At 39.8% G+C, this 27,592-nt stretch overlaps 1 protein-coding gene across 15 annotated transcripts in view; it reads right to left on the bottom strand.

The window, feature by feature from the left end:
- ALPK1 (alpha kinase 1) overlaps positions 1-27,592 on the bottom strand; it is a 123,144-nt gene that overhangs the window by 82,330 nt on the left and 13,222 nt on the right. The window contains exon 3 of one of the 15 annotated variants that reach the window (XM_057502534.1): positions 25,009-25,231. The exons of the other annotated variants lie outside the window; for them this stretch is intronic. The gene's annotated coding sequence lies outside the window, so the exon portion shown is untranslated. The remainder of the gene's footprint in view (positions 1-25,008; positions 25,232-27,592) is intronic. 15 annotated transcript variants of the gene reach the window in all.

Raw genomic sequence — 27,592 nt, 5'->3', positions numbered from 1 at the left:
TATACTTAAAATGTCAAAGGCGCCTGGGGGTGGGCCTCTGGACTGGGGATGGGCAGACCACACTCCTGGGCTGACATAATGAAGTCCACCATGTGGCCCTGTGATGCACACAGCGTGTGCGTGTCACAAGCAACTGATGGGTCTTGGCAGGGAGCCTCCTACTGGCCTGGGAACAAATACGACTTGCGTTTCCTCGAGTGGCGAGCCACCGTGATGGAGAACCGCTAGAATATCCACGCCGTTGGAGAGCCCAAAGGCAAAATATACAGCTCAGTGGGGCAGAGATCTACACACCAAACTACTTCAAAGTAGTGTCAGCCCGGTGCGGCCCAGGGGCAGGGGCTCTGTGAGACAAGGAGTCTACAGCAGGATTTTACTACTCCTGCCTGATCTTCAGGGGAAAAAACTGTCTGTAAAGAAAGATAGAACATTTAATATTTTGTTTACTTACCTCTTGACACAGCTGCTAAGCGTCCCGTGGTATACACAAATGCAGAGTCTTTAGCATGGCTCATACAGGAGCCAGAATGATTCGAGGGGAGAGCCAGGCCCACTTCCACTCCCTGTAACCTGCACAGAGCTTCGAGGCCCTCACTGCATCAGGCTGACTTGGAAAATAAGTACCATTTCAGACTTTCTAGGTTCTCTACTTTGTTAGAGTTCTGCTACTGAGTAAAATGCTTCTCAGTCATGAAGCAAATGTGCTCAGAGCATCAATCACCTGATTTGGGGGATAACTTTATTGTTTTTGAGCCACTCCACTCACTTTCTTTGGTAGCTTCTCAAGCGGAAGAACTCTCATTTTCTCTTTTCTCTAATAAGGAGGATGGAGATCAGAGACTTGGTGTTAATTCTATTCGTTGCTTTTAGCTAATGAAGGAATATTTGCCAGTATAGAACTAACAGTGATACAAATTTTTTAAAATGAGTAAATCAAAATAGGCAAGTGAAACATGTTAGCCTTTACACACTCTATTACTGGTAAAAATTAATGATCTGTTTCCTATTGTCCCCTTAATGCTTGCCTTAAATAGCTAACTTAGAGGTTTGAATTATAAAATAATATGTTCTGTATTTGCAAACTCCTGAATGGTAGTTAAGCATTCATTGAGTATCCATTACACACTGTACTTGCTACTTTTGAAGGTTACCAAGAAACAGAATAAACAGTTCCAACCCTGAAAGACCACCTTCACTGGGGATAGTAAAATAAGTAAGTAATTCAACTTATACAAAATTCCAAAGCAGTATTCTGACCCATCAGGATGAATTTACTTAAATTCAGACAAGTTGGAAAATTCATTCTATCCATCCCACTGTTACAGAAGAAAAGACGATTCATATTAGATGTCAACAAAAGGAAATAAAGGTGTTAGGTTTTTACTCTTATAAGATTACAGCGAGGAAGGTAGCAAGTAAAGCAGTCCCCATTTGACAATAAAGTCAGAAGTTCAGTGATTTGTCCACGTTCAAATTGCAACTCCCTGGGATTATCTGCAGGAATTAGACACTTTTTAAAACATCCAGTCCACTATGGTTTTACATGAGACCACTCTATGTCCTGACGTTCATGGGGAAGAAACAGATAAACACACTGAAAAACAGGTGCAGAATTTTGGTAGAATGCTGAGTCCATGATGGACATACGTATTCTAGCCTGTTGAAAGAAACTACTTGTGGGTTTGATTCTCAAATTTCAAAGCGCTAAAACAACAGTGGTTGTTTTTCCTGGGGGAAAAGCATCCTAATTTTGACCTTATTCAAGCTGCAATATTCCAGAGGGACCATTGCAGGGGAAGGAGCAAACTGATGAGGTCTAAGTGGTGATTGCATTTATAGATTAATCCTGACAGGGAGCAAATACATCTCCTCCCAGGAGGCCCCAATAGAGTCAACTGAGCAGTGGGGTCTTTATTTATGAGCACAGTGGATTTTTCCCATTATGATAAACATTTAAATTACTTTAAGTGAAACATGCTTTTCAGTGGTAGTAAGCTTAAAAATTAAGTTCTGTGCTGTCATTTTGGGGTTATTTTGGCTATGTATACAATCCTCTCTTATTCTTTACAGTATTTCACCCAGCAATTTGTCTTGCCTTGAAATCAAAATGGGAAAATAGTATATGTTTATAAAAGATCATTTTACATACCAAAACTGCAAGATCCCACATGGGGAAAGAATGGACCGAATGTGTCATCTGAGGCATGGCCCCAGAGCAATTTCATTTCCATCTGTTTTATATAGTGGTCTTCCATGCACCATTTCATTTGAAGTTAATAAGTTAGGAAAATACATATCCAAATGAATCAATGAAGGTAGGGTAGGAGAGAATGACAAAACTTTTATTTTTCAGGAAAATAACAAGTTCTTATTTTAGGGAGATGCTACTACATATCACAAAACATGCCAACCACATAAATCAACAATTAGAGTTGTTACAAAAGAGTATTTATGAAACTGCTGTGTCATGGAAGAAAAATAACTAATTCATAACATGAGAGCCAAATAATCAATATCCTTAAAAAAAAAAAAAGGGCCTCGGGGTTAACATCCAAAATATATAAAAAGCTCACATGCCCCAACACCCAAGAAACAAATACCTAATTAAAAAATGGGTGGAGGACCTGAACAGACATTTCTCCAAAAAAGAAATACAAATGACGAACAGGCACATGAAAAGATTCCCCATATTGCTAATCATCAGGGAAATGCATTTTAAAACTACAACTCATTGTTAGAATGAGTTAGATATGATAGATATGATAGAACTCATATCACCTCACCCCAGTTAGAATGGCCAACATCCAAAAGACAAGAAGTAACAAATGCTGGCAAGGATGTGGAGAGAGGGGAACCCTCCTACACTGTTGGTGTGAATGTAAATTGATATAACCACTGTGGAAAGCAGAAGGGAGTTCTATGAAAAACAAAAAATAGAAATACCATTCCATCCAGTAATTTCACTTCTAGGAATTCACCTGAAAAAAAAAAAAATCCCTGATTCAAAAAGACATATGTGTTTTTTTGAAATAAACCCCTGTGTTTATTGCCATAATATTTGCAATAGCCAAGATACAGAAACAACCTAAGCGTCCATCAAGAGATGAATAGATAAAGAAGATGTGGTACATATGCACAATGGAATATTATCCAGCCACAAAACGAAAAACAAATTTTTCTCATTTGCAATAACATGGATGGATCTAGAGGGTATTATGCTTCGTGTAATAAGCCAGGTGGAGAAAGACAAATACCATAGGATTTCACTTATTTGTGGAATATAAAAACAAAGCAAAACAGAAGGAACAAAACAGCAGTAGACTCACAGACACTGAGAAGTGACTAGTGGTTACCAAGGCAGAGGGGCTGTGGGGATGGAGGTGGGGAGGGTGAAGGGGACAAAGGGACACAATAATTCTCAATGACCATGTAAATTGGTCACCAAGATGGTAGTACAGCAAGAAGAAAACAGTGATTCTGGAGCATCTTTCTACATTGATGAATAGTAACAGCACTAGAGGGGGTAAGGATTTAATAGTATGGGTAACTGTTGAACCACTGTGTTGTACATTTGAAACCAACACAAGATGATATATCAATGATACTTTAATTAAAAAAACAGGGCTTCCATTTTTTGACTGACAATTTTAAGTTACAATAAATGATATTAGGAAATTAGTGTAATTTTTAAGGTGAGATAATAGTACTGTGGTTATGTTAAAAAGGAGTTAATGAAAAAAGAAAAGACAAGGAGTTCCTGTCTTCTAAGGGAAACACTGAAATTTTTACAGATGAAATTATATGAAGTCTGAATTTGCTTCAAACTAATCTGGGACATGGAGGTAGGGAGAAAATGAAGGCATAAACAGGCAAGATTTGCTATAGATAGTTAAATGCTGCAGCTGAATAAAATATATCAACTTTCTTACATTGCCCCATCTAATTCTGTGAAATTTTTCATAACAATTTTTTTGAAGATTCTGTTTTGAAACCTGTAAGCAAAAAGTAATGGTCTTGAGACACAACAAAAGACCAATCTGAAATTATTTTAAATCTGCCTAGTCCCCAGTTAAGGTGGCTAACAAAATGGGGCATTAGCCACTCTAAGGTTCATGCTACTCTGTAAAGTGAGAGTACTTAATAACACTGAAGCTACTGCTTCCTCTGATTCTATAATTAAGTCCACACTAAGACTATGTACATGTGAAATGTCTGCTAATGAGTAACTAACAACACACTGTATTTTTAATTACAGCCCCATTCCACCTATATCCTCATTGTCTAATACTTCTAGGTTACTCTGCTGTACTCTGTTAATATGTACTTAGAAATCATAACAGAATTTTAGTATTACCTGAAGCAAAATATAAACAAAATTTAAATGTGCTGCAAAAACAATCACACCAAATACTTCAAAGCCATTAGCAGGGGTAAATGAGCGCTGTCTATAAAAGAAAGAGACACATGCCTCCTAGGAACACTGTCTTGGGAGATCAGGGGCTATGACAGACTGAATGAGAAAGAAGCCATGCCTGCTTTTATCAAAGCTCTGTAACACACTTCTATTATTCTTTCTACAGAATTAAACAGTTAAGCAACTTTAATTAAAATTTCAAATTGTGGAAAGAAAATCTCTAACTGTACTTCCCTTAAAATTTTTTTTTAAATACGAGAAAGTAATCTGATGATCCAAATGCTTAGAGTTTTTGAACTATGTTAGCTAATATTTTTAATCCACAGTTTGTTGTCTTAGACACCACCAAAAGATTGGGTGGAGAGGGAAATTATCATTGGTTGGAGACTTTCCTTACTTTAGGCATGGTGCTGGATATTCAGACACAAAACCTTAAGATACAGGCTTTCTTATTCCCACTTAAGAGATGACAAAGTTGAGGTTTAGTAACTTACCCAAAAGTCACACACTTAATAAAGGGCATATTCGCACTTTTCTAGAAAATTTTGACTCATGGGTGTTGTTTATTTTTTCATGGGTGTTTTTAAAGCTATTTGCCTTCCAGCTTGCTGACACAGTCCTGAATATTTCAGAATGTATCAATACATCGATAGGATTAATGGAAGTCCTTTTAAGTACTCTTAAACTTCCAATAAAATAATTGTCTAAATACGTAGTATCTATCACATAGGTACTCTTCCACTTTGCTGATGAATTATTTTCTATACAGTCTGGTCCAAAGAACATTAATCAAATTCCATAATTTCCTCTAAATATTAGAAAGAGAAAGCTGAGGAGTCAGACTAATTCAGCTAGTCACTCCTACTATTTTCAGGTTGGAAAGACAGTTGCTTACAACTGAGTTCTGCCTAGACTTCGACTAGCAGTAATTCGGGCCAGAACACACTCTCCTGTCACACTCTATCTTCTCCAAGTGGGGGGGAGTTTTGTCTCATAATAGATAATTAAAGACATGGCAGTACCACTTGCTAGGATTTCTCTTTTTTACCTCTTATGAAAGAAGAAACTTTCAAGATTAGATTTTTTCCCCCTTTTTCTAAAGCTGGGTATACCAACTGGCATTGGCTGTATTAAAATCAGGAGAAACCTCAATCAAAAAGCCCTTCTAGGAAGGCAGGCTTTCTTGTTAATATGCACCGACATGAAAGGCTTGCTTTTCATCCTATACAACTACAGTGTGTGTAAATTGCAGGGGGCTCATTGGCATAAATCTCGGCTGCGACCTCTGAGGTAAACTGGATTTACATTACTTTCTGACAAGAATTAAATGAAGGCCTTGTGGATATATGAACAGCCTTCGAGGCTGCAACAGATGGGCATGAATGTGCTCCCTAGGAAAACTATCAGTGACATCTGTGTCCTCCAAATTCTGGTGGTCTCAGCCAATTAACGAGGGGGGAAGAAAAGGTGGGGGTTGGGAAGCCTGTGCACAGCCCCCAGCCAAAACCCAGGCAGAAGTGTTTGTGTTTGGAGATGGGATCAGGCTTCCCTGCAGCAGCGAAGTTAGCACTTTATTGTTATCATTCAAATGGAGAATGTGGCTTACAAGCTATTTGTATACCACAGTGAGGATAATATGGTTTTTCTCATTTGACCCGAGGAGATGGCCCTCTCTTGCAGCCGCTATCATATTTCAGGGCGATCTCTTTGCGCCGGGCGTTTACTTTTGTTCCCACCAAGGCAGGCTGATGGTATTGCCCCTGCCAGTTCAGGTGGTGCATTTGTGTGTGGCAAAGCAGGTGAACCCTAAGACACAACAGAGATTTCCTCCTCAAACATTCTTCTCAAAAACTTCTTCATTCTGCTTCCAAGGTGGCATTTACTAATTTCACAAGGAAGTAAAAATTACATTTTCCTGGTTAAAACAAAGACAAGAAATGTTTAATAAAGTGGTGGAAGATTCCTTGAAAAGAAAACACAATGAACCACGAACTCTATTGTGTGAATTTCTCCAGTTTTGGCATGTCAACCCCCCTGTGTCTAACATGCAGGCAGAAGGAAAACTGCATCAGCATCGCTGAGGATAAGCTTCCCCTTGCCCTGTGCTGTCCCTTTTCTCCCACTCTGCAGTCCCATGTTCTTGGATTGTGCGCAGAAGTGACCGTGACTGGGGAGCTAAAGGTTGGAAGCTGAGACAGAACTAATACTGACCTGTGAGAATCAGGAGGAATCAGGGGGAACTGTGGACAGTCCAGGCCCTGAGTCTTCTAGTCCCTATGCCATTAAGAACAGAGAGGCTTTGCCTTCAAAGAACCAAGTCTGGATCCACCAGTTACTAGATATGAGACAGTGGGCAAGGTATGTAGCTTCTTTGTGCCTCAGTTTCCTAATCTGTAAACTCGAGGTAATAATAGTTATCTACCTCTGAATAAGGATGAAATAACCTGACACATGGAAAGCTTCTGACATTGCTTTGAGCGCTATTTTTATCCTGACTTAATGGAGAAGAGTACTAAGGGCTGAAGGGTAAAAGTCCAAACCTCTACACTAGTTTTTCAAAGTGGAAGGCATTTTGTTCGACTAGCTTTTGGAAATGCAGAAAACTGACTTTCAAAAGAACAAATTTTTATTGCTTTTAGAAACCTAACGTCATGCTTTAAAACTACATATTTCCCTTAATGTATAAGATTTTGAAATCATGATTTGACAAAATTAATTTATTATCAGATGCATCTGGCTGCCTCTAAATTATGAAATAATCTGCAGAGAGGCTTATAACATAATACATTTAGACAATAAAGAAATTAAATCGTTTGTTTTAACCCCCTTTCCCTAGTTTCAAAAATCGAAGTGAACAGCCTGTTTGGTCCTAAATCGAGACAATTATATGTCAAGTGTTAGAAGACAATGGTTAATTTCTGGTAGTTTGGATGTAAGCTATTTATACCCTATGTCCCAGGTGTTGTTTAAAACATAAGAATTCCACATAACAATTGTTTAGAACAACAGCAACAAAAGGACATAAAGGGCAACTGGACCCTCAAAACAAGGGAACCTACCACTACGGGAGCTGTAAATGGTCATCTTGCTGTTTTCAGAAGACATGTTCACAGGGATTCATCTCCTCTTATTTTCTGCTCTGTGTGACTTTCTAACTACCCACTTATAAGAACTTCAGTGAGCTGAGCCTCAGCACAATGTGAGATCGCTTCTAGGGGAAGCCAGACTGTTGGTCCACAAGCACACTTGCTGTTTCTCTATTACTGGTATGCTGGCTTTGGAAACCCGTGGACTTGCTGGTGAGGATGCAAACAACTGCAGACCCAATTTTTATGCAAATTGTGAATTTTTCATCTTTAATGAGCTGCAATACCAAATATGACTTCGTCTTATCTTGTTGGTACTAATATCTTCCTGTTAAGCAATGAACAGCCTAGGAGCCTTTGTCCACACAGTGTTCAGAAGAGGTTCGACACTAAACAAAAGCACCTGTTGTTTCGTTCTTGTAATGGCCTTAGAACGGACCAGTTGGCCGCATTTTCCTCACACTCCTCCTTAGGCTTTTCCCAGCACCACCGTCTCACACATCATTATTGGATGTAAAAGGAGAATAATTGAAGAGAAGATCAATAAATTTAAAAGCTCTTTAAGGAGAGACATAATGAATTTGGTACAGCACATATTTTTAGATCAAAGATGCCTTTGAAGTGACAAAAGCCTAATCCATAAACTACTGAAGCACTTCCTTTCTCTCCCAAACTGCTTGTTGTCAAATAAAATGGAAGTTAAGGAAATTATCTTTATCTGAAAATGGCCAAAAGAAGTCATCACCTAATGACAGCCTTGTCACAAGCGACAATCGGGGAAATTGTCAGGAAGGCAAGGCCTAACCAGGAGAGGAGTGCATTTGCTGTTCACACTAATCTGGCCATGCAGCGCCCCCAACAATCCCAGTCAGCTTGCTGTGTGAAACAGCTAAGGCTTTGTCAGTGGTAAAGGGACTGCAAAGAGCACTCTTTCATGAATATGGATTGCCATCCCTCTGTGTCTACAGAGACAAACCCTTCAAAACTGATATATAAAACACACACACATACACACAAATGCACACATACATGCACACACCACTGATCAACAAAAACCACACTAAACTACTCAGCTGAGGATAGTGAAAAGCTAGTAACTAGTAAAAGATCACATGTTGGAAATCAAGCCCCAGGCACCTGGTTCCATGTGTTTGCTTCAGGATCTTTATTTCCCAGCAACTAAGATGAAATCTCTAGTGGGCTTTCAATCTTTGGGAACCATGTGATTGGATTCCAAAATGTTATACACAGTTACATGGATTGCAAATCACATTCATAGCGAATTCACGTTCTCCATGTCAAATATGGAGATTACTTTAAAATTAACTGAGTACACATGCAGTTTTAAGAGCCTGATCAAATCTCATATTGCCTTCTGATGAGGTAGTAAATATATTATATACAAAATTATGATAAAGATACAGTATTTTCCATTATTGAGCAGAGGACTTTGTGAAGACAAAAAGTAAAAATTGCAAATAAGAAATTTTAAGGTGAAAACCCACTCTTCAAAGCTCTTTGTAATCCAAAAATAGTGTTTAAAAAGTATCTGCTTATATCTTATATATATAAGGCAGAAAAGTATAAGGCTGCTTCTTTTTCTATTTTTTCTTCTGATATGATAAAGTTTGGTTTCCCACTGTGCAAGAGACAAAGCTCAGTTTTGAGTGTTTTCGATATTACGCAATGTTTGCCAAAGACATTTACATTTCATTAGCATATTCTACTCTCCATGAAATCCTAGCGTTGAATGCTCCCAGCTCGCTAAAGCTAATCCTCTTTAAAGAGCTACAGGCTATATTACATGTGGCCACAGCAGAGCTGGGCCATCGCTGCATCACTTTGAAGATGAGGAACAGAGTTCTCTTGTGCGTCTGCCTTGTACCCAGTCTCATAAACCACTGCTTTCTGTGTTCTGAAGTCCTTCTGTTTTCATCAAGGAGAATTACGAGGAGGCTGAAATCCACGTTACCATTCTGAAAGCTGGACTGTGCTTGAAGAGGAGATATTATGCTGATTTCACTTTTTCCTAAGTGTCTAGCCACAATCTTTTCAACTAAGATCAAAATGAGCTGTATCCAAGTATTTTTGGCCCTTTGATTAGGATCAAGTACTAAACACATCTTCTGTCTAGGAAATCCAATCCTGGATCATCAGGGGAAAGAGATTCAGTGATGTCACAGGTCTTTTTTTCTGTACCCTCATTTTTACAGGATAACACTTAGATGTTACAGGATAACATTTAGATGCAGTAATTCATAGGTAGTGCCTACAGAAGGAGATGATTCTGCTGATGGTATCCAACTAAATAGCAGATTGGTAATTCAGGATCAAATTTCAATAAAGTATAACAAACAGTAAAATTGTACAACTTTCCAGAAAACTAATTATTTTAGTTAAAAACAAAGGAAATCAAGTGAAGTCCATCAATCTCTGATATTTCCTTACTAATACTTATATTTTTTTAAAGAAAAAGTCTATGCTATAGATAAAACTGATTGTTTTTCTTATTTTATGGTAATTTTTACAAAAATAATTACTTGTAAATTATTTGTAGTTTTGTAAATTATTATTTTGTAAAAATTGCTATTGAAGTTATACTGCTTAATGTTATTTTTATTTGAAGTCCCACACAGTACATTCTCCTATGACTAAATCAGGAGATACTTTATTTTCATGCCAAATGGAAATATTTCTTTTCATTAGATTATGAGGACATAAACCTCATCGTATTGTTACTGTTTGCCATTTCTCCCAGGAAACCAACAACAAGATTTGTGATCACTTCCCTAGGTGTTCTTCACTTAGGTAATCCTGTACAAACCATCTAACCAAAGCCCTTCATCACTTGGACCATATTCTTTACCCTTGGTTCAAAAGTTCTAAGCATATCTATGTGTCTCATTATAGGTACTTTCAAATATTTTTGAACATGGGTGCAAATTATAATACATTTCACAATAGTGCTCCTTATGTAATTAAACCATTTTCTTCATACACATATGCTAATATCCAGATGACTGAAATAAGTCATTTGGCCCAGAAAGCCCTAGAAAGGCCTTATAGCATAATGGAAAGATTTCAGAGTCTGGAGTTAAACAAGCCTGGATTTTTTTCCTGCACACCTACTATGTGGCAGGCATTATTTGCCTGCTCCTCTGAGGTGACCAAGCTGTGAGGCAGGTGACCAATTATTTCTCCTGCTGTGATCCACTTTGGTACTTTCAGACACTAAAAGGGAGCTTTGCTATGAGTGTCATGCTGTACCTCCTTTAATCCTGGTAACAACTCATTTCAAACTGAAGTCTCATTTATAATTGGCATACTTCTCTGCTTATTGTCCTATTCTAGTCATTTCTAAGGTAAAACAAACTCTGAAAAGTTTTATTTCAGTCATCTGGATATTAGCAAATACCTTTCCTAGCCTCTTTCTATGTCTATGACCCTTTAAAAATTACTAAAGCCTCTTTTCTGTGTGATTTTCTGATTCTATCTTATACCTCTTCCAGGTTGTCTGTGTAGTATCACCTTCTTTCCACACTCCTAATTTAAATAAGGTAGGCAAAGAAGTGGAGAGTTGGTTATACTTAAAATTGTTTATATTTTGCTGGAATGCATCAGGATTGGCAAAAACAAATACAGAGACCTTTATCATCCAGTCTTCCTCCCGGGCTCTAGCAGCAACAGTATGCAAGCAACAAGGGTTTTATGAAACAAATTATTCAGTATTTGTCCTCATCCAACTTCCAGCAGAGTAATCAGATCCAAAGAGAGCTTAGAGCACAGGGATTTGGGTAAGCTAAGAAAAGCCTCTGAGTGACCTGGTTTAAAATAGAAATAAACTTTCCTCTTTATCCTGACTTTCCAATCTGGGATATGTATCCTTTACTAATACACTAAAATTGCTATATATGCAGAACCAAGCTCACCAACTTCTAAAACTACATATCCCCAAAGCTCGCACTATCTGAATCACTATTGTTTGAAAACTTGCCAGTATGAACAATGGTCCTGACAAGGCTTTGTGCGTTTGCAGTCTGGACTGGGGGCACTGTTCCCCTTGGGATTGTGCTATGCAGCTAAAGTAGTGCTTAGAGGGAAATTTATTCCACACCCTGATTAAGGTGTTGGTCACACAGATTTATACATGTGTTAAAATTGTAAAATAAAGACCAAACAAAAAGTCAACTTATTGTATATTAAGTTAAAGAAAATGAAAATAAATAAATAAAGCTGATAAATGTTGTTAGCAAAAAAGGAAGGAGGGAGGGAGGAAGGAAGGCAGGAAGAAAGGAAGCAAGGAATAAAGGAAAGAAGGAAAAGAAGAGAAAAAATAAGAATCAAGGAGACTCAATGTCTTACCTCTTGGAAATGTAGGGCTGAGGTATCTAAATATCAGTAGAGTCTGACCAAGTTATCCTTAGAGGAGAAGGTTTATACATCAAAAGAACTGTATGACTTTGTTTCTAATTTATGTAGCAGAAACCAAAGAATTATGTTTGAAAATGAATTCTGAAATGCTAGACTAAGAAGGAAAGAAGGAAAATGGCTCTTTTGGGTCAAAATTATTAACATGGGTACATTTACCAGAGATGCTGGATTCACTGTGCTAGTCCTAGTAGGTGGAATTGGTTGTCATAATGTGGTCAAAAAGATGCCTCAATAAGACCTACATGTGACTGAGGATAAGAGAAAAATTCTATGAAATTTCAGAGACCTACTAATTCACTGACATTTCTGAGAATCTAGAGACTTGGGATATATGGAGATAAACCCTCCAAAGTGAAAGACAATTTGCTACACCTTGTACCCAGTTCCATGAAGAAGGAGGCATACACATTTGGTGGGTTTTTAGTATTACAGTGGCAAAAAAACATTACACTGGTGGTGTTCCTTACTTATTGAATAAATCACAAGGCTTCTATATTTCAGGCAAAAGAATATTTTCAGACAGTTCAATTTAAAGAGTAAGTCATTCTTGCCACCTAGATCTTGTGAACCAGGAAATCTAATGTGTGCAAAGTGTCTGCAAAAGATCACTGAGCCTTTGGAACTCCCAAGTAAGAGAATCACTGGATAGCTCCTGAAATTGAGAGCAATGCGAACCTCTTTGACAAAAAACAACAACAACATTTGCTTTGAGAAACATCTCTTGGTTTTTGCTGTTGGGTCCTGGTAGAGCCTGAGAACTGATCATAAGACCAGAGTTGCCCTTCCAAATTAGATGCTATTTGCTTGACCTATTTTCAGATTTGAAGGTGCAGAGCAGTTCTCCATCATCAAGTTGAAGTGGCATATATAAGATCAGACTCAAGCAAGTTCTAAAGGTACAAGAAACTTTCATGAGCAAATGGATTCAACTCTCACGGCACTCAATCCTGCTGCAGTACCGCCTTTCCCCACACCCACATATATGACCTCATGGGGCTTCTCTGCAGGCAGAGGAGCAAAGATTCAAGGTGGATTTACTGATGATTATGCATAATATACCGGCACCAGCAATAAATAAATTGACAGCATTAGAGCTCTCCTCACTGTTGGCCATGAAAAAAGTAGGAAGATAAATCCTCACAATAAGCAGAACTTTGAGAAGTACATTAAACTGCACATTTTGCTTAGAGGGAAAGATATTCATAGTGAAGATTTACACATAGATCCTAAAGGTTTGGTTTGATGATGAGGAAGTTGGAACAAGATTGTTCCAAGATTGTACGTCAAGGAGGTTTACAGTAGGGGTACATGTATGAACCTCTCAAAATAGGTTCCTGGGTTCCTGCTGTGTGATTGTCTGTGGCCCCAGATGTGAGTGCTCACCAGAGGGCTCTCATTGCAGAGAAGACCCTCCATATCATGTGGGTATGAACACAAACACTGCAGATATCAGCTGTCTTCTTTCCCTAGCATCACTAGTATTCCTCAGTAGGTTCCAGAACAAAGTCGTGGTGGTGATAGAGATGGAGGTTATTCATGGGCTCAACTTCAGGAACTTTCCCTCACCAAGGAAAATAGGCTGCCACCACTGTTGACTGCTTAAAATGCCAGCAGAAGACACCCATGCCGAGCCTGCCACCCAGCTCCAAACGTGAGGGATTCTGTGGCATGGCCAGCCTCCTGCTAACTGATTACATTGAACCCCTTTAACTGTGGACTTGATAACTTTTTCTCACTAGAATGGATATTTGTTCTAGATATAGATTTGACTTTCCTGTTATGTTTCCATTAATAATATCTTTGGTGGACTTACTGAAGACTTAATTCTTCCATAGTAATCCACGTAACAATGCTGCTGGTCAAGGATGCTATAGGCCATTCCCCACAGGATTCATCAGTCTTACCATAACCCAACAGCAGCTGGTTTTTTAGGGCAAAGCAATAGTCTATTGAAGCCTCAGTTACAGAGCCAGCTGGAGGACACCTTATGAGGTAAGGGTACTGGTGTAAAGAAAATGGCATATGCTCCAAATCAATAACCAATATATGGTGCTGTTTCATCCAAGGACAGATCACATGGGTCCAGGAATCACAGGAAAAGAGTAGGAGTGGAACCTCCCACACTACCCTCCTCCTCTTTACATGTTCACTTCAGATGCCCCACTATCAACTCCATGGGTGACACTTTGGGATAATGTGTGGCTCCTTTTATTTGGACCGTCTTTCAGGGTCTATTTTGATTGCTCCTCACTCCTGCCCTTAGGGTCTGCCTTCATCAGTAGGAGCCTTTAAGGCAAATCTACTCTTAGATCTTACAATTTCAGAATTTTCTAATAACTTCTCTATTTACCATGTCTTAGATTAACTGCAACCTTTCAGAAACTTTTAGAAACTACTTGAAAACCAGAATTGCCTCATTCTGAGACCTAGTGACTTTCTTCATTTTGCAATGAATGAAGATGTGATATGCAAGGAATTGGGCAAGGGCAGTTTTGTAAGGTGGACATAAACATTGTAATCTCTGGAGAGATGTGTTCTCCACTGGAAATAGTGATCTAGCAGGTTAGTCTATCAACCAGCCTCATGAGAGTTTGGTAGGTAAAAATAAGTGAAATGGGCTGGACACAATCTACTGCTCTTTTCTCTTTCTATACTTTAGGGATAATATTTGTCTAATATAAGGTGCAATTCATGATGCGTGTTTGGTGTATCTTGTTTATTTTCCTTCAATTGACCTTCCCTCCTTCCTGCCTCCCTGTTCTTCCCAAACATGTAACTGTTCTTTTCTTCTTTCAACATTTTCATAAGTACCTACTATGTGCCAGACACAACCTGTTTGAGGATAAACAGAGGAAGATGCCATAGTTTCTGGACTCTAGAATTACATTGTTGTGGGAAGCCCAGTGTGTAGACAACAATTACAGCCTTGTGATAAATGACAGGGCAGCAGCAGCATAGAAGTCCAGAGACTTATCTTTACCTGACCCACATGCTCAGAGGCACACTGGGTACAGTGACCTGATTTTATAACGCAGCAGAGGGTCATCAATCTATCATGTTGGGTGACTTGCTGGGCTTTTTTACAACTGAGAACCAACAAAACATCTCAGGCCACTGTATAAGCAGACATAGTTTTGGAAAGACACAGTAATTTTCCCACAGATTCACATATTTTACGTACTTGTTATCTGGGATGGTAAAACTAGTATCTTAAAGTAGAATTTTAAGGGAAAAAAATGTGTTCCTCAAGTAGAGCACATAGATTATATAAAGTGCCACAGAGCCCCTTCAGGAGTTCTGAATGCTCAGCATGGTACTCTGGAAATCTGTCAGTCAGTGAAATTATGTCAATAAAGGATGGTAATTGGTCCCTAAGGGATTGCCTTGGGGAGTGCATGGAACAAATACTCAACAGTGGCAAGAAGGGAGCAAGGGAGGATACAATTATTTATATAGATTAGAAGATGTGGTTGTACAATGGGTTCAGATAATTCAATGGTGTTACATATGGATATTTTGAGAGTGTACATTTCTGTACCCCTCAAGAGGCTTACAAGAAATCCACCCATGTTCCCTACCTGATAACTCCTTTCCCTTGTATCAGTGACTAGCAGCCAGCCTGAATGTTCAACCAAGACCTCTCACCAGAAGCTAATGCAGTCTTGGCCTTTAGAAGCACCCATGACTTAAGTGAGGGTAGACTCACTTCAACAGACAGACTGATGGTCCCTTTGGAAGGAACCCAGGGTGTCAGCAAAGCATTCTTTAGGCTTGGTGCAGTGCACAGCCTTTATTCATGTATCAATTTTACTGTCCTTCAGCAAAATAAAAACCCAGCTCTCTTCCCTAGGTGGTCACTGCTTAGTAGTCACCCTATCCAAGTTCGCCACCTACAGGTCACACGGTTTACAGTTGCTTTTAAGGTCTTCAGAAGACTGCATTTGAGAATTCCCATGTGCCTCTCATTTAGGGAATTTACACAGCTAACTGTTGATAGATACGAAAATTGATGGCTATTTGCTGCATGACTATTGTCTTGTTAGATATTTACCAGTCTTTTCTTTTACATTTCCTTACCACACAAGGATTTACGTTATAAAGGTAATAGTGAAGAGGAGCTATGAAATATGATTTATGTTTCTCAACTTAAAAACAAATCAATCTCTCTTCTGGTTTAAGTAAAAGTAACCCATTTCCCATTCATGCTTGTGTTACAAAGCCTAATCATCCTTACCCTTTACTGAGCACTTAGCTTGGTGCCACTGGCCTAGGAACTTACAGATAGTATCTAATTTAACACGTACATTAAATTTATGAAGGATTATTATTCTTACCTTGCACATGAGAAATCTGATGCCATCAGACGTGAAGCAGCACAGCCAAGAGCACAGAACTAGTCAGTTGCAGGGCTGGTTTTGGAGATCTGTCTCACAGCAAACCTATACTCCTCACAAATCCACCACATTGACTTCAAGTACTGAATTTCTTCATGTTTCAAACCCAGAATGGTTGCCTGTGGCCTTTTCATCTACTCCTCTCCCACTCCTTGAGGTTTCTACGTGCCCTACCAGGCAGCAGTAGTCCCCTGGTGCTTAGGTGAGCCAGAAAAAATAACTGTTCTCCTGTACCATAACTGAGGGTACACTCAGAAACTGCAGAGAAGTCTCCTGCCTCACCAAGTTAGTCCAACAACATTCCAGAAGGCCAAGGTGAAGAGCAAGCCGCAGCTCCTCTTCTTGGAGCTTAGGTTATAGAGCAGTGTCCCTGATCAGGCCTCACCCTCCTCGCGGACTTTAATAAAGTCCTGTCCAATCAGCAATGCCTGGGACCCGGCCCTCTCTCCCAAAGGATCCTCAAATTGGCATTTCTGTCATATTTTTCTTTAGAAGTTGCCTTTTAAGAAGATCATCAAGCTTTATTTTTGGAGGTAATTTCTTTACTTTCAGTTGAATTTGAGTGTCTGCTCCTTTACCTGTCCCCAAACGGTGAGGTTCACTTATGCAAACTGGAGGCTTGCCCACCTCTGGAATTCAGCAATTTCTGAACAAGTCACTAAGATCCAGTTTGCATGAGGACCTTAGCTCCCTGGGGACAGCAAAAGTTTAAAGACTGATGATTTGGGGGAACTCTGGATAAAGAGATTCCTAGGTTTAATTTAGCTGTAGGGAGCAGAACACACCCACACTAGCTTCAGCATGACAGGGAATTTACTGGATGGACACAGGTTCATCTCATGGACACAAGGACACAAGGGGAGAGTCCTTGTGAGGGATTAGAGCCTGGAAATGCAAAGCTGTTGAAGGCAAAAGTAAACTGTCTCTGTCTGTCTGCCTTTGTCTCTCTCCACAGTCTGTTTATTCATTCCACCAAGACTTACTGAGTGCCTGCTATGTGTCAGGCATCATGTGAGGTGGTACGACAACAGAGGTGAACAGAACAGACAAGGTCTGCTTTATTTCTCTCTGTAGACCATCCCTATCTGATCCCCTTATGAAGGCTTTAGAAGCCCTCTGATTCAGGCCTCATCACAAGCTAACTCATCTCAGCACCCTTAGTTCAAAGAAAAAACCTAACACACCACATGGCTCGTTACTCATGGATGGCATCAGCCGTCCACCCCAGTCTTCAGGCACAGAACAGTGACTCTGGTTGCGGGGCGGTGTGGCATGGGATGATCTCAGCTCTCAGCTGTCAGGGAAGAATAAAGCAAATTGTGTGAAAACGGGATGTTGGCAAGGAAGATGTGACTGCAGGAGGAAAGGGTGATCATCTCTACTGCAAAGACTTGCAAAGATAAAAGGATGATGAAGGTTTCCTTAAACTTGAGGAAAGAAAAGGAAAGAGCATTGGGAAGGCTGAGAGCTCACTGATGTGGGAATGGGTCCCAGACATGTGGCCTGTCTGGGGAACCCCAGCTGCAGTCTGAGTGAAAGGCTCTGAGTGAGGTGGAGTTTACTCGAAGCCCTCTAACCCCACCACCTCAGAGCAACCTGGGGGTAGGGGAGAGGAGGGGAATTATAAATCTTATAAAAGCAAGACCTTCCTTAAAAAGTCAGAAAAACTTGTACATGCTTAAAAGTTCAAATTATCTAACATTCATGAACTCTGGAGGCGATCAGCCCCCAACCTGGACAGCAGCTGATGGAGACCGGCAACACCGCAGCAGCAGCTCATGGAGGTCAAGACCCCACACATCCAGAACAAATGCGGAGTGCTGAGGCTCAAAGGTGAGATCCGCAATAACAAAGCCTACATTTTTTTAGTCACTCGGGCTCATGTGGTCCCGAGAAATAGGAGTTATAATCATCAATGTAAAACTAAACTCCCCTCACAAGTGTGGCCTTCCAACTTACACATCTCAAGTACCTCACTTCTAAGCTCTGACAAGGTATTTCAGGTAAATTCCTTTCCTTCAAGAGAATCTTGAAATATCTTAAGATATTTCATTTGGATCACTGCAGATTTCTAAGGAAGTATTTAATTCTAACCAAATTTATTAGCATAACCTACTTTGATTTGTAGTTCAATTTACCATTTAGACAAAGTAAAAATCATGACTGGTCAAAGTTCCCAAATAGTTATGGTTTCTAAAGGTTTTTAAAAAGAACTTTCAATGAAATTTGGTATTTGGCAAAAGGTTTGCAGATATAAAGAATAGTGCTTACTGTAATACTAAGTTAGCAAGCCATAGGCTTTGCCTTAGGCTGTTTGCACTGAATCAGGAATTATTTTAGATATGATTCCTAGACTCACTTCCCTTGAGAGGAGTGTGCTTAGAAATCGTGTTGTACAGTCAGGTGGTCCACGGAGTCTTAGTTCTCATCACACTTCTGACTTTTCCTCCTGATCATATTGGAAATCTGTAACTGTTCTCTTAGAGGATTCACTCTATTTGAGCTTTTTTTGTTCCTCAGTGGTCCCCATTTTTCTCACTAATTAATTAACTTGATTCAAAACGTATCTATTGAGCCTTTGTGACGTGCCAGGATAACCACAATCCTTACTCTTACAGGACATGTTCAGGAGAGGCAGTCAGTACATCACGGGCTGTGCACATCTCTGCAAGTTCTGCTGGGTATGTCAAGAATGCCAGACTAGGATCATACACCACGACCAAGAGGGATTCATCCCAGGGATGTAAGGATGGTACAACATTCGAAAATCCATCAACATCATCCACCACATCAACAAAAAGAAAGACAAAAACCACATGATCATCTCCATAGATGCTGAAAAAGCATACGACAAAATTCAACATCCATTCATGATAAAAACTCTCAACAAAATGGGTATAGAGGGCAAGTACCTCAACATAATAAAGGCCATATATCATAAACCCATAGCCAACATTATACTGAACAGCAAGAAGCTGAAAGCTTTTCCTCTGAGATCGGGAACAAGACAGGGATGCCCACTCTCCCCACTGTTATTCAACATAGTACTAGAGGTCCTAGCCACAGCAATTAGACAACACAAAGAAATACAAGCAGTCCAAACTGGTAAAGAAGTTAAACTGTCACTATTTGCAGATGTCATGATATTGTACATAAAAAACCCTAAAGACTCCAAACTACTACTAGAACTGATATCGGAATACAGCAAAGTTGCAGGATACAAAATTAACACACAGAAATCTGTGGCTTTCCTATACACTAACAATGAACTAATAGAGAAATCAGGAAAACAATTCCATCCACAATTGCATCAAAAAGAATAAAATACCTAGGAATAAACCTAACCAAAGAAGTGAAAGACCTATACCCTGAAAACTATAAGACACTCTTAAGAGAAATTAAAGAGGGCAATAACAAATGGAAACTCATCTCATGCTCTTGGCTAGGAAGAATTAATATCATCAAAATGGCCATCCTGCCCAAAGCAATCTACAGATTTGATGCAATCCCTATCAAATTACCAACAACATTCATCAATGAACTGGAATAGTTCAAAAATTCATATGGAAACACCAAAGACTCCGAATAGCCAAAGCAATCCTGAGAAGGAAGAATAAAGTGGGGGGATCTTGCTCCCCAACTTCAAGCTCTACTACAAAGCCACAGTAATCGAGACAATTTGGTATTGGCACAAGAATAGAGCCACAGACGAATGGAACAGAATAGAGATTCCAGACATTAAACCAAACATACATGGTCAATTAATATACGATAAAGGAGCCATGGACATACAATGGGGTAATGACAGTCTCTTCAAAAGATGGTGCTGGCAAAACTGGACAGCTACATGTAATAGAATGAAACTGGATCACTGTCTAATCCCATACACAAAAGTAAATTCAAAATGGATCGAAGACCTGAATGTAAGTCATGAAACCATAAAACTCTTAGAAAAAAACATAGGCAAAAATCTCCTGGACATAAACATGAGCAACTTCTTCATGAACATATCTCCCTGGGCAAGGGAAACAAAAGCAGAAATGAACAAGTGAGATTAATCAAGCTGAAAAGCTTCTGTACAGCAAAGGACACCATCAATAGTACAAGAGGTACCCTACAGTATTGGGGAATATATTCATAAATGACAGATCTGTTAAAGGGTTGACATCCAAAATATATGAGGAGCTCATGCACTTCAACAAACAAAAAGCAAATAATCCAATTAAAAAATGGGCAGAGGAGCTGAACAGACAGTTCTCCAAAGAAGAAATTCAGATGGCCAACAGACACATGAAAAGATGCTCCACATTGCTAGTCATCAGAGAAATGCAAATTAAAACCACAATGAGATATCACCTCACACCAGTAAGGATCACCACCATCCAAAAGACAAACAACAACAAATGTTGGCGAGGTTGTAGAGAAAGGGGAACCCTCCTACACTGCTGGTGGGAATGTAAATTCGTTCAACCATTGAGGAAAGCAGTATGGAGCTCCCTCAAAAAGCTCAAAATAGACTTACCATTTGACCCAGGAATTCCACTTCTAGGAATTTACCCTAAGAATGTAGCAGCCCAATTTGAAAAAGACAGATACACCCCTATGTTTATCACAGCACTATTTACAATAGCCAAGAAATGGAAGCAACCTAAATGTCCATCAGTAGATGAATGGATAAAGAAGAGGTGGTACATATACACAATGGAATATTATTCAGCCATAAGAAGAAAACAAATCCTACCATTTGCAACAACATGGATGGAGCTAGAGGGTATTATGCTCAGTGAAATAAGCCAGGCGGAGAAAGGCAAGTACCAAATGATGTCACTCATATGTGGAGTATAAGAACAAAGGAAAACTTAAGGAACAAAACAGCATCAGAATCACAGAACCCAAGAATGGACTAACAGTTACCAAAGGGAAAGAGACTGGGGAGGATGGGTCGGAAGGGACAGATAAGGACGGGGAAAAAAAGGGGGGGCATTACAATTAGCATGTATAATATGGTGGGGGGTGCATGAGGAGGGCTGTGCAACACAGAGAAGACAAGTAGTGATTTTACAGCATCTTAGTATGCTGATGGACAGTGACTGTGGTGGGGTGTGTGTGGTGGGGGGGACTTGGTGATGGGGGTAGCCTAGTAAGCATAGTGTTCTTCATGTAACTGTAGATTAATGATAATAAAATTTAAAAAAAGAAAGAATGCCAGACCAGTTTCTGCCTGGGCTATTTATCAGGACTGTATTTGCAGCAACCTTGAGGGATGAGGTAATGCTTCCCTCTGGGACAAAGAGCATGCTTGCTAAAAAAAGCACTGGATTCCCCAAGCTCAGTGTTCCTTGGCTGCAGCACAAACCCACTCACATCCACCTGGACTTTTCAGTATCACACATTTGGGACTTGGCAGACATGAGGAACTGGTGTTAACAGAATGAGTCGACCCAAGTTTGGGAACTGTACGCGATGAAGGCCAAAGGAACAAAACAAAAGTCCAAAGTGTTTATGAAACTATAGGTAACCTTTTTAGCCAAGTGTTCTTGACTCAGAGAGAGGCTAGGGGGCTAGAAGTGGGCTCATAGCCTGGGCAAACTGGGAATCGGGGATGTCAGAGATGCCAATGAAGACAAATGAAGAAGAGGAGGAGGAAATTATATTTACACAAGTGTTTTTCAGGATTGAGATTTGGGATTTAGAGTGGACCAAATGAGAACAGATTCTCAGATGCAGCTGGGCTAGCATATGACAGACATGGTGTTTTCATTAAGTTGAGGCAGTCAGGGAGGCATGGGGAATTTTACAACACTTCAAATTGGCAAAGTGTTTCATGCTGCTTAACAACTACCCAAATAGTCTTTTGCAATGTTACTTTTATAAATGTGTAAATTTTACTGTATCTGTCTTAGTTATTGTTTAAGGAAATAAATAACATAAATAGGCATTAAGAACTTAAGACAAATTGTTCTTGAGTCCTACTTTTAACTTCACTTCATTTACAGTTATGGGGTTGAACTCAAGCTAATTTATTTGGAGCCCTGTGGTAGACTGTTTTCCATTTTTTTCCTCAGTTGTAACTGTGAATTAATTGTGAGGTTTTATTTAATGTCTAGCTTCCCCACTCTAATACAAACTCCAGTGGGGCAGGAAATGTGTCTCTTTTGCTCTCTTCAACAGCTTGGAATAATTCCTAGCACATATGAGGTACTCAAAAAACATTTGTTGTTGTTAGATGTTTATAAAAGCTGGAAATGTTTATCAGCTGAATCTGGGCAACCTCTCTTAGTTGCTTAATCTGTATCTGTCATTGCTTACTGTATATTTGATAAGTTAGAAATATTTTTTTCTATCAGGAATATCTGTAGTGCTCAAAGTAGATAAGATGCCTTTTATTGTCTTTGCAAATGATTAAATTCTCTGCCTATACTCCTGAAGTGATAAGCAACACATGCTTACTTTTAATTCATTCTCAAATCTTTTTCCTTCAAAATGATGTAAAGTTTTCAGAATGTCTCTTAGTGCCCATCCTCATCAGTCTTAACAGAAATTTCCACTAATTTATTATCATATTACATTACAAGGATATCAGCAGATTTTCTGAAAACTCTGTGACGATGTGTATGTCATAGCTTCTGGCTCAGAAAAGGGGACAGTTAATTAGGATGTCAGCCCCAACAAATGTTGAGGTCATTCACATATGGTCTTAACTGCCTTTCTGCAATTTAAGGGGCTATATATTTGTTCTTTTTTCTAGCGCCTCACTGCCACCCTCTTCTGGTGGCATGTAACACCATTAACTAGATGTATATTTTTACTTAATGAAAACAAATGTGGGGCTCTACAGAACAAAAAAAATGAAATAAGTTACAAGACTTAGTAATGACCTAAGAGAATGGAAAACTTTGGTGAATCATTAAATGTGATGCATATTTTTAAAGTAAAATTGAAGAAATATTTAATGTTAAAACTAAGTGACATGATGTTTACTCTTGGAGAAAAAAACGGACATCCTGAACGATTGAAATGAGGATGTGCAGAGACAGCAACCCACAGCCAGGAAAAGGATTTCAAAACCTAACAGTGATTATGTGGCACTTTTAAATTGAACTGCCACTTAGGCTGTCTGAAATACAAACACATTAGGGAGGAAATGAAACATATACATACTAATGTCCATGACCTTTTGGGTGGCTTGGCATTGAACTGCTTTTCACTTTCAAATATATCTCTGGTTCCCACAATCATTCTCCCTCTTCTTTCCGTTCTCCCCCCTGCTGCTGAAGTTTAAGTTCTCTCTCTTTTTTTTTTTAACTTTTGTATATTTTCATGAATCATCGTGTCTCTTGCCTTATATCCATCAGCTTGACATAACAGTGTTTAGCATTAAGCATGGAATGAAGGGCTATTGTCCAACTGAATGACTGAATGACATTCATTAAAATTTGAAAATGTGTGATATTCTTTAAAATGTGTCTAATAATGCCAGTTGTTTCTATGTGAGTTTCCAAGGGGTTTGTTTCAACCTCTGCAGGTTGGTCAGAGTGAGAAAGCAGTCAGTCCTCTGCCAGGTGCTCCACAGCCTCAGAGCCAAAATTTGATATTATTTCCCTGACCAATAATCTTTCAAAATTCCATTTGGTAAAAATCCATTCATCTTTTTGAATTTCATTATAGAAACAAATTAACTAATCCATTTGTCTCAAAATCTATAATGTTTCAATATAAAAATGAAAAAAGTACAGTTGTACTATCTATGGAGAAAGAATTTGCTAATCAAATGAATAGTATAAATAGAATAGCAGGGCATGTTTAAACTGCTTGGGAAAAAAAATCTATTAAACTATTAGAATATTTTAGAATGACTAAAAGTATGAAAGAAATACTGATAATTCCAGAGAGTGTTATCTATTTATGAAATGCTCCGTGGGTCCCTTATTTGCAAACAGTGCTATGGTTCTGAACATATACATGACCTAAAGCCTTTGTTATGCTGTTCTCTTGACCCCTGTCTTATTTTCACTACACATCTTACAGTTGATGAATACCATCAACTCCTCATACATATGGTCTCTGCTCTCTCAGTCTCTCTGTTCTGCCTGCCCCAAGTCCTCTCCATCTCCAGTCTGGACTATTAGCCTTTAGACTGGTTTTCTCACCACCTGTCTTTTTCCCTGTTCCTAAACTCTATCCTTCATGCACTGCCAGTTAGTGGCTTAAAAGCAGAACTGTGTCACTTCTCTACTTAACAATGTCTGCTGGCTTGCTGTTTCCTACAGGATGAAGTCCAATCTGCCATGCTCAACACCACCTGCCACACAGTGTAACTTCTGCCATTGTGCCCTTGCCCTTAGTAGCCTTGAATTTCAGCTCTGTGGCATAGCTTGGCAACAGGTTCTGTCATGCAGCAGTTACTTAACCCCAGAGACTGTGACTTCTGAGGGTGGTCAGTGTCTCACTCATCCTCTTTTGAACTTCTAGCACACAGCGGGATCTAGCTGTGGGTAGTCACATAGTCAAAGCTCAATGCACGTTTCTGAATGGAAGAGTGAATGGATGAATGAATGCTGCCGTCCCCATTTCTAATGAAATAATCAGTTTTCAAGTCTTAGATTATAATGCCACTTCTCTCAAGCCTTCTTGACTCTTAGCTGGCAGAAATAATTGCTGTCACGGTTTTTTGCTCACTTACAGTTAGCTGTATATTCTCCTGTCTCCTCAGCGAGGTCATAAGTGCCAGAAGGCAACCTGGGAGCAAGAAACTGCCAAGAGCTTCGAAGGAAGAAAGCCTTGAATTTGTGTCTTAGCCCTGCCACTCACTCTGTGTCACCTTCAACAGGCAGCTCAGGCTTTCTGAAACGAATGGTATCTTCCTCATCTCTAAATGGGGCTAGCACCACTTCCCCATAAGATTCCTGCAAAGATTAAAAAAGAAACAGAAAGTTCATGACACATATTAGACTTCCATTAAATTTTAGTATTTATTCCCTTTCTCTGAGACCATATCTAATTTACATCTAGGTTCCCTGGGGTTTTGGTTATTTTTCTCTTCTGTCCATATCTTCTACAATGGCTGTGCATGGCTATATAATTAGGAAAAAAGAACTTAGTTTAAAAGTTTATCCATATGAAAACTTTTCCAAAATCTATGTTCATTAGATTTCAATCCAATTTAGAAGAACTTTCTAGTTACGAAAAAAAAAACACATTAAACACAGAAGACTTTATTATAGGAAAATGAACAGAATAAGGAATAATCTCTACTCTTCATTCTCTATATCATAAGCATTACTGCATACTTGCTATTTGAAGGATCTGGATAAGAGCACAGAGGACTCATATTCTCGAGTCCCAAATGAAAGTGGACAAGTTACAACTGGTCATCATGGTCCATGGCTTTAGATACACAAAAAGGAGGACTGTCACATCTTGGAAGAGTAGATTCTGTCCAAAGTGCTTGTCGGGGGCATATCTCTTTTGGTCTCTTCCCCCATTCCCTTAAATAGAGGAGGAGGTTTCAAATCTCTCCTTAGACTTTCAAAACTGTTCAACCATGAGAAAAACCTCACCACCTGAGGTCTAAATGAGCAGGGGTGGCGCTATCTGATAATTTTGTTATGCAGAAGATAAAGAGGCTTTGCTGAAAATTCTTTTGGATGATATCTTGTCTCTTAAAGTTCTGAAACTTTCATTCACTGATTTTTAAGGAAGTTCTGTTGGAGCTTGCTGGAGATAGGGAATCCCCCTGGTTGTTTACAGCTTATGCTCCTATAGCTCCTGAACCACCAGTTCTATATAAGCAGCCACCTGTCTTCCATTCCCACTTTTGGCCCTTGCTTTTGCCTCCCTTGTTTAATCTGCACACACATCCCTGACCTTTGAATCTCATGTCATCACTCACTGCCCCTCATTGTTGCTGTTAACCGCCAGCTCCCCCAGCATGTCAACTCCCAGATCACTGGTCCTTTCTCCACGCCATGCCTGTTCTTGGACATGTCAGCAATCATGTAGTGATAAGGAACTCTTGGCTCTTTGAAATCCTTTCTCCCAAAGATCTTGTCCTTCAGTCAGCATCAGGCATTTATTCCCAAGGCTGTACAGCCTAGATTTTGTTTTACCAAGACCAGAAACTCTTCTATTTTCTCAAATTCATGTATCCCACTCTCTGTCCACCAGCTCCTACCTTGCCCTCTTTAGTCCCCCAGATCCACAATCCTAAAATCCCACTGGGACTTCTCTTCCATTGATCCTACCACCTTTCTATGGACCCTCAGCCCCTTGAGGTCCTCTTTCCTCTCCTTAACCAGTTTAGTATTCACGGTCAGTCATGAGAATCACCACCTGCGTACACCTTTGACTCCTTTGTTTTTAATATCTGCATGTCAAAATCACAACTCTAGTTAATCCAACCTTTACACATCTGAACAAGCCCAGGGGAAAAAAACATAACCGTGCCACCTGATCTCACTGTGAATTTCTGACTCCGAATCTCAGCAGTTCCGTGAATGCTGACAGGCAATCATGCTGGGCTCCTGGGGCCTATTCGTTTTCTGCTCTCTCATGTGCCTGTTCCACACCTGCTCTCCCTTCCTTCTTCACCCTCTTTCTCCACAATCAGAAGAGGACTTGCACAGACTCCTCTACCTCTATCACTCTAACAGCGCCTGCACCCCACACTCTGCCCTCCCATCTGCTGTCAGAGATGAATCACCCAGTCTCTTAACTAAAACCAATCGCCCCATTCACGCAGTAATTCCACCCCCTCCTACTCAGGCTCATCGATGCACCATTTCTCTCTCCTCTCTGTCTCTTACATCATCGAGTTTTTGCTTTCCATCGGTTCACATCGTATCAGTTGCCAAACTGATTTCTTCCATCTTAGAAGTAGTCTCTTGACTTCATTCGCCTCAGTAGCTATTGCCCTTAGCAGCAAAATTCCTTGAAAGAGTCGCCCCTATTTGAGCCTCCAACCCGGCTCTTCCTGTGCTCTCCTGACTACACCTCAGTCAGGCTCCGGCCCCACCCCTCTGCCAGAACTGCCCTCGCCGAGGGGCTGATGGACTCCGCATCGCTAAGCCCAGCAGTCGATTCTCACCTACCGCCCGCCCCGCCCTCCCCCGGCCCCCGTCTCAGTTGACCCACCGGCAGCATGTGACCCGGCTCCCCCTCCTCTGTGGCCTGCCAGGACACCACACTCTCTTTCGCGGTTTTCCTCCTTCTGCATTGATCACACCTTCTCAGCCTTTTTGGCTGGTTCCCCCTCCTCTCCTAAACCC

The sequence above is a fragment of the Manis pentadactyla genome, chromosome 5, assembly GCF_030020395.1.
Source record: "Manis pentadactyla isolate mManPen7 chromosome 5, mManPen7.hap1, whole genome shotgun sequence".
Taxonomy (NCBI): domain Eukaryota; kingdom Metazoa; phylum Chordata; class Mammalia; order Pholidota; family Manidae; genus Manis; species Manis pentadactyla.
This window is presented reverse-complemented; position numbering and strand designations above follow the sequence as displayed.